At 33.7% G+C, this 11,515-nt stretch overlaps 1 pseudogene; it reads left to right on the top strand.

The window, feature by feature from the left end:
- Window positions 1-7,600: 7,600 nt before the first annotated feature.
- On the top strand, window positions 7,601-10,667 carry LOC140969659 (armadillo repeat-containing protein LFR-like; annotated as a pseudogene).
- Window positions 10,668-11,515: the final 848 nt, after the last annotated feature.

The raw sequence follows: 11,515 nt of genomic DNA, 5'->3' as shown, positions 1-11,515 counted from the left end.
ATTTGATTTGCTATTCTTTGCAAGTGCACAATTTGCTGTACATCTTTTTCACATTGTTTTGTTCTTGGATCCAGATGTAACAATGATGATACATACCATGTAATTTCTTTTTCGGTATGTTTCTGTTCTCCCCCTAACATTGGGAAGATTTCCTCATTAAAATGACAATCAGCAAAACGTGCTGTGAACACGTCGCCTGTCTGTGGTTCAAGATATCGAATGATCGATGGACTATCATAACCAATATAAATTCCAATCTTTCTTTGAGGTCCCATTTTCTTTCGTTGAGGTGGTGCAATAGGCACATACACCATACATCCAAAAATTCTCAGATGAGAAATGTCTGGTTCTTTACCAAATGCAAGCTGCAATGGGGAGTATTTATGATATGCACTTGGTCTGATGCGAATTAATGAAGCAGCATGTAAAATTGCATGTCCCCATATAGAAATAGGGAGCTTTGTTTTCATAATCATTGGTCTAGCAATCATTTGCAGACGTTTAATCAATGATTCAGCCAATCCATTTTGAGTATGTACATGAGCAACAGGATGCTCAACAATGATTCCCATAGACATACAATAATCATTGAAAGTCTGGGAAGTAAATTCACCAGCATTATCAAGTCTAATTTTCTTGATTGTATAATCGGGAAATTGATTCCTCAATTTTATTATTTGAGCAAGTAATCTTGCAAATGCAACATTTCGAGTTGACAATAAACATACATGTGACCATCTGCTGGAGGCATCAATCAATACCATAAAGTATCTGAATGGTCCACATGGTGGATGGATTGGTCCACAAATATCACCCTGAATACGTTCAAGAAACATTGGTGATTCAGTTTGGATTTTGGCTGGTGATGGTCTTATAATAAGTTTTCCAAGAGAACATGCTTTACATTGAAACTTATTATTCTGAAAGATCTTCTGGTCTTTCAATGGATGACCATGTGTATTTTCTATAATTCTTCGCATCATTGTTGAACCAGGATGTCCTAATCGATCATGCCAATTGGTTAATATTGAAGAATTATCAATTACCATGTTTGATTCAATGGGACGTATATGTGTATAATGCAATCCAGTAGGGAGCATTGGTAGTTTTTCAATCACATATTTCTTTCCTGATTTATATGTGGTAAGACACATATATTTCTCATTCCCTTCATTCATTGTTTGAGTATCATACCCATGGGAATATATATCATTAAAACTCAACAAATTTCTTTTCGATTGTGGTGAATATAAAGCATCATTGATCAAAAATTTTGTACCATTAGGTAACAAAAATTGTGCTTTACCACATCCTTTAATCAAGTCTACAGGACCTGATATTGTATTCACCGTTGTTTTTGTTGGTTTTAGTTCCAAGAAATATCTTTTATCTCGGAGGATAGTGTGCGTTGTACCACTATCGGGTATGCAAACTTCAGCTTTGCTCATAGCATTTTCCATATTTGAACTTCAAAAAATATGCAATGAAAAAAAATTAATGACAATACATATTTAAATATAACACATATCATAATTGTACAATAAAACATTATCATATAAATACATGAAAAATAAATTATTGTACATTTATATTCTACCACTATATTGTTCATTTTCAGAGAAATCATTGAGAAAATCTGCAGCATCAATATTGTTCATTTCTATCCCACCAACATATTGATCATTTCCAGAGAAATCATTCATAAAATCAGCAGCATCAAAATGAGTTGAATCACTCAAACGGTCACTTCGCTCAGTGAAGTTGGTCTCCTTTTCTTTCCCCTTTATCGATTCTTTATAAAGTTTGCAAAGATGCTCAGGGGCTCGACAAATACGAGACCAATGTCCTGGAGTGCCGCATCTGAAACAAGAACTTTCAAATCTTTTCGAGTGATTTTCATTAACACTCATGTTTTCTTGATGCCTTTTCTGTGGATGGTTTGGGACGTTATTTTGAGATGAGTTATAGAAATAACTATCTCGATTATTTTCAAAACCACGGCCGCGTCCACGACCACGACCACTTCCTCGTCCACGTCCACGTCCACGACCTCGACCTCGACCTCGACCTCGACCAAAACCTTGTCTTTGAATTTGATTTTGGTTTCCAGGTTTAAATTCATTTTTACTTACAGCATTTACTTCTGGAAATGCTGTTGATCCAGTGGGTCGGGACTGATGATTTCTCATTAATAGCTCGTTGTTCTTTTCCGCCACAAGAAGACAGGCGATGAGTTCAGAATATCTCGCAAATCCACGCACTCTATATTGTTGCTGTAGTGTTATATTTGATGCGTGAAACGTGGAAAATGTTTTTTCAAGCATTTCCGATTCTGTAACCTCATGTCCACAAAATTTTAACTGCGAGATTATTCTATACATCGCTGAATTGTAATCACTGACTTTTTTAAAGTCTTGGAATCTTAACATATTCCATTCATCACGGGCGGTCGGAAGTATAACTTCCCTTATATGTTCAAATCTCTCTTTTAATCCTTTCCACAGAGCCATGGGATCTTTTTCGATGAGATATTCACATTTTAAACCTTCATCAAGGTGTCGTCGTAAAAATATTATAGCTTTTGCTTTTTCTTGTGATGAAGATATACCATTTTCTTTAATGGTCTCGCTTAGACCCAATGACTCAAGATGCATTTCTACATCAAGAGTCCATGGCATATAGTTTTTCCCAGTAATATCAAGAGCGATGAATTCGAGCTTTGCCAAGTTTGCCATGGTGGTACTAAAAATTACGATGCATTTTATTAGTTAATGAATATTGCAATACAAAGTAATGGATAAACAACAAGTACAAGTATTCGTAAAAATAAAGAAAACACACGAGGAGGATATTCTCCGATAAATACAAGACTGGTGAGTATGATAACCAAAATAATTAAAAATAACCTCGTGAAAGCCATCTTCTTTTTTTCTTCGAAAATTTGATGAAGAATAATTTTTAGAGAAGAAGAGAAAGTTGGAGTGATTGAATGTATTTGTGAGATTGTATTTATAGAGCAAAAACTAGCCGTTTTGTTACCGTTTATTACCGTTGGTGTATAAGAAAATAAATGTATGTATTTGTATAATTTTATGGTAATAATATGGTGTATATAATATTAGTCATATTTAAATAATTATGTATATCATATCACATTATTATAATTAGGTGTCATAAGTTATTTTGTTTAAAAAACCTTATAGGCTTTTATACTTGTCGTATCCCTTACCGGGAGTGTGGGATGTCGTCTTAACATCCTCCCAGGATTTATAACAAGTTTTTGAAAAAATTATTTTTATTATTTCTAACAATAACATTATATTATATATTACATATATAAACAATAAATAAATAACAGTAAAATAAATATTATTACTTTTGTTACCTTTTTCTTCTGTTCGGAGCTTGGAAAAATATGGAGGACTTTTAGAGCTTCGTGCTGATAACGTGTTGTGAAAAAGTAAAAATTTACGGTAAAAAAGTAAAAATCTCAAACTCTCAAAATTATCACACTACACACTTTATAATATTTTTCTCTCAACTCAATTGTGATTTTCTTCACAAATGAGAGATCTATTTATAGAAAATTTTTACAAATAATCCAAAAATAAAATACATCATTACCTACATCATCACACACTAATTTTCAATATTCAACACCTAATTTTACCTAATTTTCAACATTCAACATTCACATTTTCAACACAAATATTTAACACATTTTTAAATAATTTTTCAACAATATACATATATATTATATATTTTATACAGTATCAATCATTGGAACTTGTCATCATTTTGGGGGCCTTGATTTTGAATTGCAGAGAGCCATAGCCATACATAAACTGAAGCAATGAAAACGATTCAATGAAGAAAGGGAACTGAAAGAGACACGGCACTAAATATTCCTCTACAGCGCTGTATGACATGTGCTAAATAATTAGCTATTCTTGATTCCCATGTGCTGCTGAAGTTGCTTCCCACAAATGTTATGTAAGTATACTGTTTTTTTCAAATTCTGCATTTGGATACATAGATGGATTTGAAAATAGAAGCAAATCCATTTGAGGTCCAATATTGATAATGTTTTCTCCATTCTTTTTCCGTCCGATATAAAGAAACGATGTAAAATCGATGCAAATAACTTCGAAAAACACAAATTTGATCCCCAACTTTTTGAGTTAATCGATTATAATATATGTATATATGTGCAATTATAACCTCACGTCTTTCTACTTAATCCACACACTTACTTTGTTTATTTATAATTATAGATGCCATAAATAGTTTGTGTGAGAAATGTCGACACAAATTTGTTACAACCCTTTCATAAAGTTATTTCGTGAAACGTCATTGGTTTCACAAAAAAAATGGGCATTGGGGGACCATGATTTCTTATGTTTCTGAATTGTGTAAGTCAGTGCCTTGAATGAATAATCAATTTTCAGTTTTAATGTTTCCATAAATTCAATTTGGGTGGCCAGTCCAGGATTCGATTATGAGAATGGAAATATGCATTCAACACATATGAAAAATCGAAAAAAAATTTAGAATACTAGATTTGAAACGACATTTATTTAGGTATATTTCAAATTGTATCATTAACTAAATTAATAAAATCATCCAAACAATCAAATGAATATCAAATATAGGGTTGTAAATTTTTCTCTGAGGAATATTTTTTTTAAAAAAATAAAAAATTTCTACTGGTAAATATAATATCAATTTAAATCCAACCTGCTAGTCAAAATATGCAATGTCGACATTGTTATGTATTTAGTACCAGATGCCAAAAATCCCCTAAATGCGCAGTTTCAATGTTCGGATAAGATTTCAACGAATTCAATAAAAATCCCATTCAAAGTAAAAATGCACTTTAAAAAATGAATCACTTTTTTTTGTTTATTATAATTATTTCAAAATTTTGTCCTTTCCATATATTTATTTTTTTGAGTTGGAAGTGTATAGGATAAGCTCAAGCGTAATGGCATCAGCATAATTGAATGTGCATGCTCAGAGACGATAGTACACCAGTACAATCTCTAAAAACAAGTTGTACAACAAGATGAATAATTTTTTTAAAAATTAAAATGGGCTTTTTATTTTTGCTTTATACTAATGCGAGCTAAGAGTGCCATCGAATTCCATTTTCTTGGACCTGATCGGTCACAATGGGCCTAGTACTTGTCCATCGGCCAGTTTTTACTGTGTTTGATAATGATCGTCTCCAATTTCGTGAGCCAGGTAGAGCAGAAATGAACCCAATTGTCACCCAACCCACTTGCTTTCCTTGGATAACTTAATTCTTTGTCCTTTTACTAAATCATGGGGAGCCCCGACTAATTTACCGCACAAATCGAAGTTGTAGTAAACAAAAGATAATCAAATTTATATAAACAAAAAACTGTCCACTATGGCTGAAGTTAAGTCAAACTAGACTTTGATTTCCTCTCTTAATAAATTTTTTTTTTTTTTTAAAAAAAAACATTCCACCGCCGTAGATACTAACACTGCTCTCCAATCAACGATTAATCTGTGTGTAGGAGAACGACTGCATTCACAGCCCAACTCATCGTAATTTCATTTTAGATATTAACCTCATAATTAATTAAGCTTCGTTTCACTCGTTGATTGAATGATGAAAGATATATTATTCGTCCATATGACCATATTAAAAACATCTCTCATAGAGAACTGGTCTATTTTTCCCTTATGAACTTCAATTTTTCCTCCATGTCATGTGTGTCAACCGCCACTCTCTCCAAAACGACGAAATGACTTGATATCATGTCTTGGCTTGAACTTCTCTAGCCGCCCTTGAGAAAAGTTGTATGGCTGGTGAAGTATAAAAATTTCATCATATCGTCTCTTTTGCCTTCTCTAAAATCAGCCCTCCGGTCATATCCACACGATCTTGATATTGGAGAAACCACTCATAAACAACCTTCTCCGTGTCTTGAATTTTTGCTGGTTTGTGTCGCTTTGTATCCCATCGTTTTGCTGAGTTAGCCGAAAGTACTCTTGTGATCGCTTGATTGTGTTCAATATTAATTGTACCTTGACTAACTTTCAAATGAAATTTTTTGTCGTCCTTTTGAATGCACGTGGAGTGATCTCTTTTATACTTTCATAATGCTTTACGTATTTGATGTTTCATGGTTGATTTCTGGAAATATTTTAGATGGGAAGTCATTGTTGGGAAATATTATTAATGTTGAATTACATGAATTGACGTTCTTTAAAAATATTAGCCATGTAATTGTATATATAGATTTCTAATGCAACTAAAATATGGAAACGATTAAAATATAGAAAGATCTTATACCAAATATTTGTAAAATATCCTAATACGAAAAAAGAATAAATCTAAAATAAAAATCAAATAGTAAATTAATAATATGAAAACTTTTGGCGCTACATCAACTCACGTACATAATTACGTTTGTTGGATAGAAAACACACTCTATAAAATAATAAATTATTAATTTATCGATTAATTAATAGCTATCTAAGTAATAAAATTTTGTGATCCAAAGTGAACAATAATATAAGTAGGCTAACTCGTTACATTTGGCATCAGAGCAATTTTACGTGAGCTCTAGATGATGTGACAAACTTCAGCGATGACGTTGAGTTTCAAAAGGAAGAGTGGTTGAGAGGGCCTTTAGACGAAATCATACATAGTCAAACCACAGAAGAGATGTTTGATATTTAAATAGCTAGACGTGTGATAACCTCTTGTGATGCGTTTTATGAGCATATGATAATAGATCAAAGCGGACAATATCACAAGTGAGTTAAGCCATTACATTTGATATCATAACAATGTGTGGACGCCACATTTTGTGACGTGTTTTAAAGTCGTAAGACTACAAGCCAAGCAGACAATATAACAAGTGTCTTGGACCTTTATATTTCGTATTAGAGCCAGTGTATGGACGTCGCACGTTGTGATAAGTTTTAAAGTCGTGAGATCACAGGCCAAAACGAACAATATCACAAGTGGATTGAGCCGTTAAATGTTGAATAATTTAACATGTTAAAGATATAAATTAATTAAAAATTAGAAAATTTATATTACAAATAAGTTTAATAATATAAATTTTTTTTGTGCATAAATTAGTAAAATTTTGATTTCCAAAATTTTATACATTCCAATACTTTTTATATATTTGTAAAACAATATAAAAAAGTTAACTACAATTTTATGTGCCTTTACTAAACATTGATATAACTTTTTGTTATTTTAAATTTTATCTTATATATAAAAAATATGTATTTTTTTAAAATATTAAATTATTAATTATTTTTTTATAAATAAAATTTTTAGTTGTTGATTTACAAATGTTTTATATTTAGATTTCTTAAATAAATCAAGATTTATAATTTAAGAAAATAAGATGAAAGACTAAATTAGTCTAACAATTAATTAATTATATGAGTGAGTATTATTAAAACTTTTTATAACTGCACTCCTACCTACCCTTATATCCCCAGCCCAACTGAATGTATGTAAAACCCAAACTTCAATGGGCAGATATTTGACCCAAAAAATTTCAACAAATACTCGAAAACATGCTGATTTCTCCACTCGCACTGGCCCATATACACAGAGATGCAGAAGAGAGATCAGAGCTAGCTGGGTGGAGCATCCGGCAGTTCGGCCGCTCCTGCTGCCAAGAGAGGCCGTCCTTTCGGGAGCGGGACTAATTCTGCTGCCGCAGTTGCTGCGGCGGTAGGGGGTGATTCCGCCGCTCCGTCAACCCTCCTCGGTCCGTCCCTCCATGTTCACTCGGCCTTCGCCGGTCAGCATCTTCTTAAACCCTGATCTCTCTCTCTATAGTTAGTTTCATTATGATTTTGATTTTCTTTGTATTTCTGGTCTAATTCCTCAATGTACGCTGAATGAGTTATTCTATGATGAAAGCTTTGAATTATCGTGTATAATTAATAGGTGTTTTTCCCCATACAAGAAAGACAGAAAGTAGAAAAGACGATGATATAAGCTTAAAGCTCCTTGAGATGGAATTGTGAACTTCTTTACATATATTTTTCGTTCACTAGTTAGAATAAGTGGGTGCCTCGAGTTTTGGAATGACTTAGTTTAGAATTTAGATAGCTTATGCTTTCAGAAGGATGAAATTTGGCTTTCGTATCATTTAGGAGATGGGGTGAGGACGTCACCCTGCCTCATCCTCGTGTACATGCGTAAGGGAGTTCAGAATAAAAACCAGGTTATCAAATGGGTGGTATATGATCGATAATATTATTTTTGAAATAGAGTCAGAGACAAGTGTTGATACTTTTATACTTTCCATCCAATTTACCTGTGTGTGAATTACGAGCTGTATCTTCTGCAACAATTTTATCAGAGCAGAACAACAAAAGGATAATTTTGGCTCTTCAAAGTGGACTAAAAAGTGAGCTGACTTGGGCTTTGAATGCTCTCACATTGCTTTCATTTAAAGAGAAAGATGACGTCCGAAAAGATGCAACTCCTCTTGCCAAAATTCCAGGAGTACTTGACGCTTTACTTCAAGTTGTATGTTTCTCCTCTAGCAATTTTGTTTATGCATTGCATTTATTAAGTTTACACTCCCTACGATTGGGTTATTTTCAATCAGAGCAGATAGATGACTGGCGTGAGATAGCTCTACCCAGGGTCCTTACAAAGACACCAAGGGTGAGATTGCTCGGTATGAATCTTGCTGTTACTGGATTTGGGAATGGATACGAAACTGGTGATTCTGTTGCACGTCCTGGGTAAGTCACAGTACAATAATTCACTCTCATCAGCAGTCAAGGTTTCTATTTTGAGGTTGATGGTGTTAGTTTGGAACTCACTTTTATTTCAATCTGTTGCAGTACTGGATCTGGTTCTCCAAATGATGAGGTTTTTGCACAGAAGACGGCTACCAAGCCTCGCCCTTCAGGTTGGTGGTTTGAGGAAGATGGCCTTTTTAACCTTGACGAGGAAGGACGTGCAGAAAAACAGCTTTGTGCTGTTGCTGCTTCAAATATTATCCGGAACTTTTCTTTCATGGCTGACAATGAAATTGCTATGAGCCAGAGTCGTCACTGTCTCGAAACTATGTTTCAGTGTCTGGAAGACAATATTACAGGTCAAAAGATTTTTTCATGAAATGTTATCTTTGTTACAAGTTTTGCAGCTATGCCATTGATTTTTGTTTTCCCTCGCTGATTTTATAATGTTGCTATTTGTTGAAAGACCTATGGAATGAACATATCATGAGTTTTATTGGGATTGTATGTAGAGAAAATATGCTCAATATAAGAATGGAATTAGCCTCTCCAAAATTATATAATAGTCTTTGAATTTTTTCGCTGGATTTTTTGGATTTTTGTATTTAAAATTAAATAATTTCAAATTCATTATTTAATTCCATTGCATTTGTTTGGATACATGTGAGTTATTTGGATTTCAAATTCGATTATATTTATTTTAAACTTGAGTCTCAACTATTTAAATGGATTTCAAATTCTTCCAACGTAGTTTGAAATTTATACACCAAATCCATCCTAACCAATGAAAATTTATCAATCCAAATGCAATATAATATCACATGCTTCTAATAGTCCTCTAATGTGGACAGAAGACGAAGAACTCGTTACAAATGCCCTTGAGACCATCATGAATCTGGGCCCTTTGATAGAACTTCGAATGTTTCTCCCTTCAAAACCATTCATAATGTCGTAAGTTTTTTATTTCCTGTTTCATTTCATCACGTCTCTGAAATTTGTCATCTTAAATGTGAATTATCTGTTCTTGATTGCTTCACTACAGACCAAAACGTGTGGTTCAGGTCATCATGGCAATGTTGGGATCTCCTGTCAAACCTTGGCAATGTGCAACTGCAGAACTACTTGGCCGTTTAATACTTAATCCTGATAATGAAACTTTCCTTCAGTCATTTGCTCCACAGGTCGAACTTTGTCCTAATATCCGTGTCACGTTTAAGTGTTGGTTACGTTTTCTGTTGGTTTCTTGACTTGGGATCGATTAAAAAATGCAGATTTATGGGAGATTAGTTGACATGATGAGCATACCATCTACTGATGCTCAAGCAGCTGCAATCGGTGCGCTTTACAATTTTGCAGAAATTAATTTGGACTGTCGGTTGAAACTTGCCAGTGAGAGATGGTTGGATTAATTTCTGAAACATCTGTGTCCTACATTATTTTGGGTTCTACGAGGTAAAGCTTGTATGTAAACCATATGCCTGCAATGTATTTCAGGGCAATTGACCGGCTCTTGAAAGTGGTTAGGACACCACACCCTGTTCCTGAAATTTGCAGGAAAGCGACGTTGATTTTGGAGAATCTTGTGTTGGAGCCGCAAAACAATCCCCTTCTCCTAGCATATGAAAATGCATTTGCAGACATGCTTTTATCTGATACAAGGTACTCTGATACATTTGCTCGTATATTGTTCGAACTGACGTCTCGACCAAGTAGTAAAGTGGCATCTGCTTGTGGTATTTGGGGCATGTAATATGACCCTGGTCAGTCTGGTTAGTTGATCATCTGATTTTCATGCTCACGCTTCCAATCTATTTCTCTGCTGTATTGAGTCTGTAGTCTCGCTCGCTATGTTCACATTCTTGATAAGTTTAATTAATATGAATCCAAATCACCTGGTTTAAATAGTGGCTCACCTTTTAAAATGATGTTCCACTATTATTCCATTCCCATACACACAAAACAGTCTTGCTGAGACCATTTAATGAATTGACGCATAAGTGTCGGTGTTCTTTATACTAAAATACAGAATTACACGTTTAAGATCTTCATTGTAATGGGACAAGGGGCATCCGAGTCAAGGGTCCTAGTATTTTCAAAGGAGTGGAAGGTGATAAGGGAGGGTCCCTAGATTATGTTTGTGCAATGTTATTTTGCTACCCGATCCTACTTAGTTGGGACTGTACATATTGTATACAAACCACTGAATGGGGGTACCTGTACATATTAGGTTTTTCGGGTTGGATACCTTAGTTATTTTATCCTACTAAAAATAAATATCCGATATGACTAGCTTTTATTACTTAGTGTAAATTTTGAAAAAATTAAAGCTGAAAAACTGAACTTATAATCTGTAGTTGCTGGGTACTTGTAATTATAGTAGCTTTAGTTTCCCTGATCAAATATAATATAAAGTTAATGCGATGTGATAATCAAAACATTACAAATTTGTTGAAGAACTCTAAAATGCTCGGACATCCGTGGATATTAGAGTTTGATAGACGAACAGGAGCTGGTAATTCTGGATAACTAAAAAATTATTAATCCATTATATCAGTTAAAGTTGCATTTGGATTGATTGATGTATTTGAAGTTAAAGATTTTCAATTCATAATAATAAATTTGTTGTTGAAACAGAATCAATTTCAATTCCTCAACTAGTTATGTACGAGTTCTTGTGTGTTAGATTTTAAATGCATTCCAATACAAAGTCATTTCAAATCCTTCCACATTTCCAAACTCAACTTAACATACA

Source organism: Primulina huaijiensis, unplaced genomic scaffold (assembly GCF_012295235.1).
Source record: "Primulina huaijiensis isolate GDHJ02 unplaced genomic scaffold, ASM1229523v2 scaffold42415, whole genome shotgun sequence".
Lineage (NCBI taxonomy): Eukaryota > Viridiplantae > Streptophyta > Magnoliopsida > Lamiales > Gesneriaceae > Primulina > Primulina huaijiensis.
This window is presented reverse-complemented; position numbering and strand designations above follow the sequence as displayed.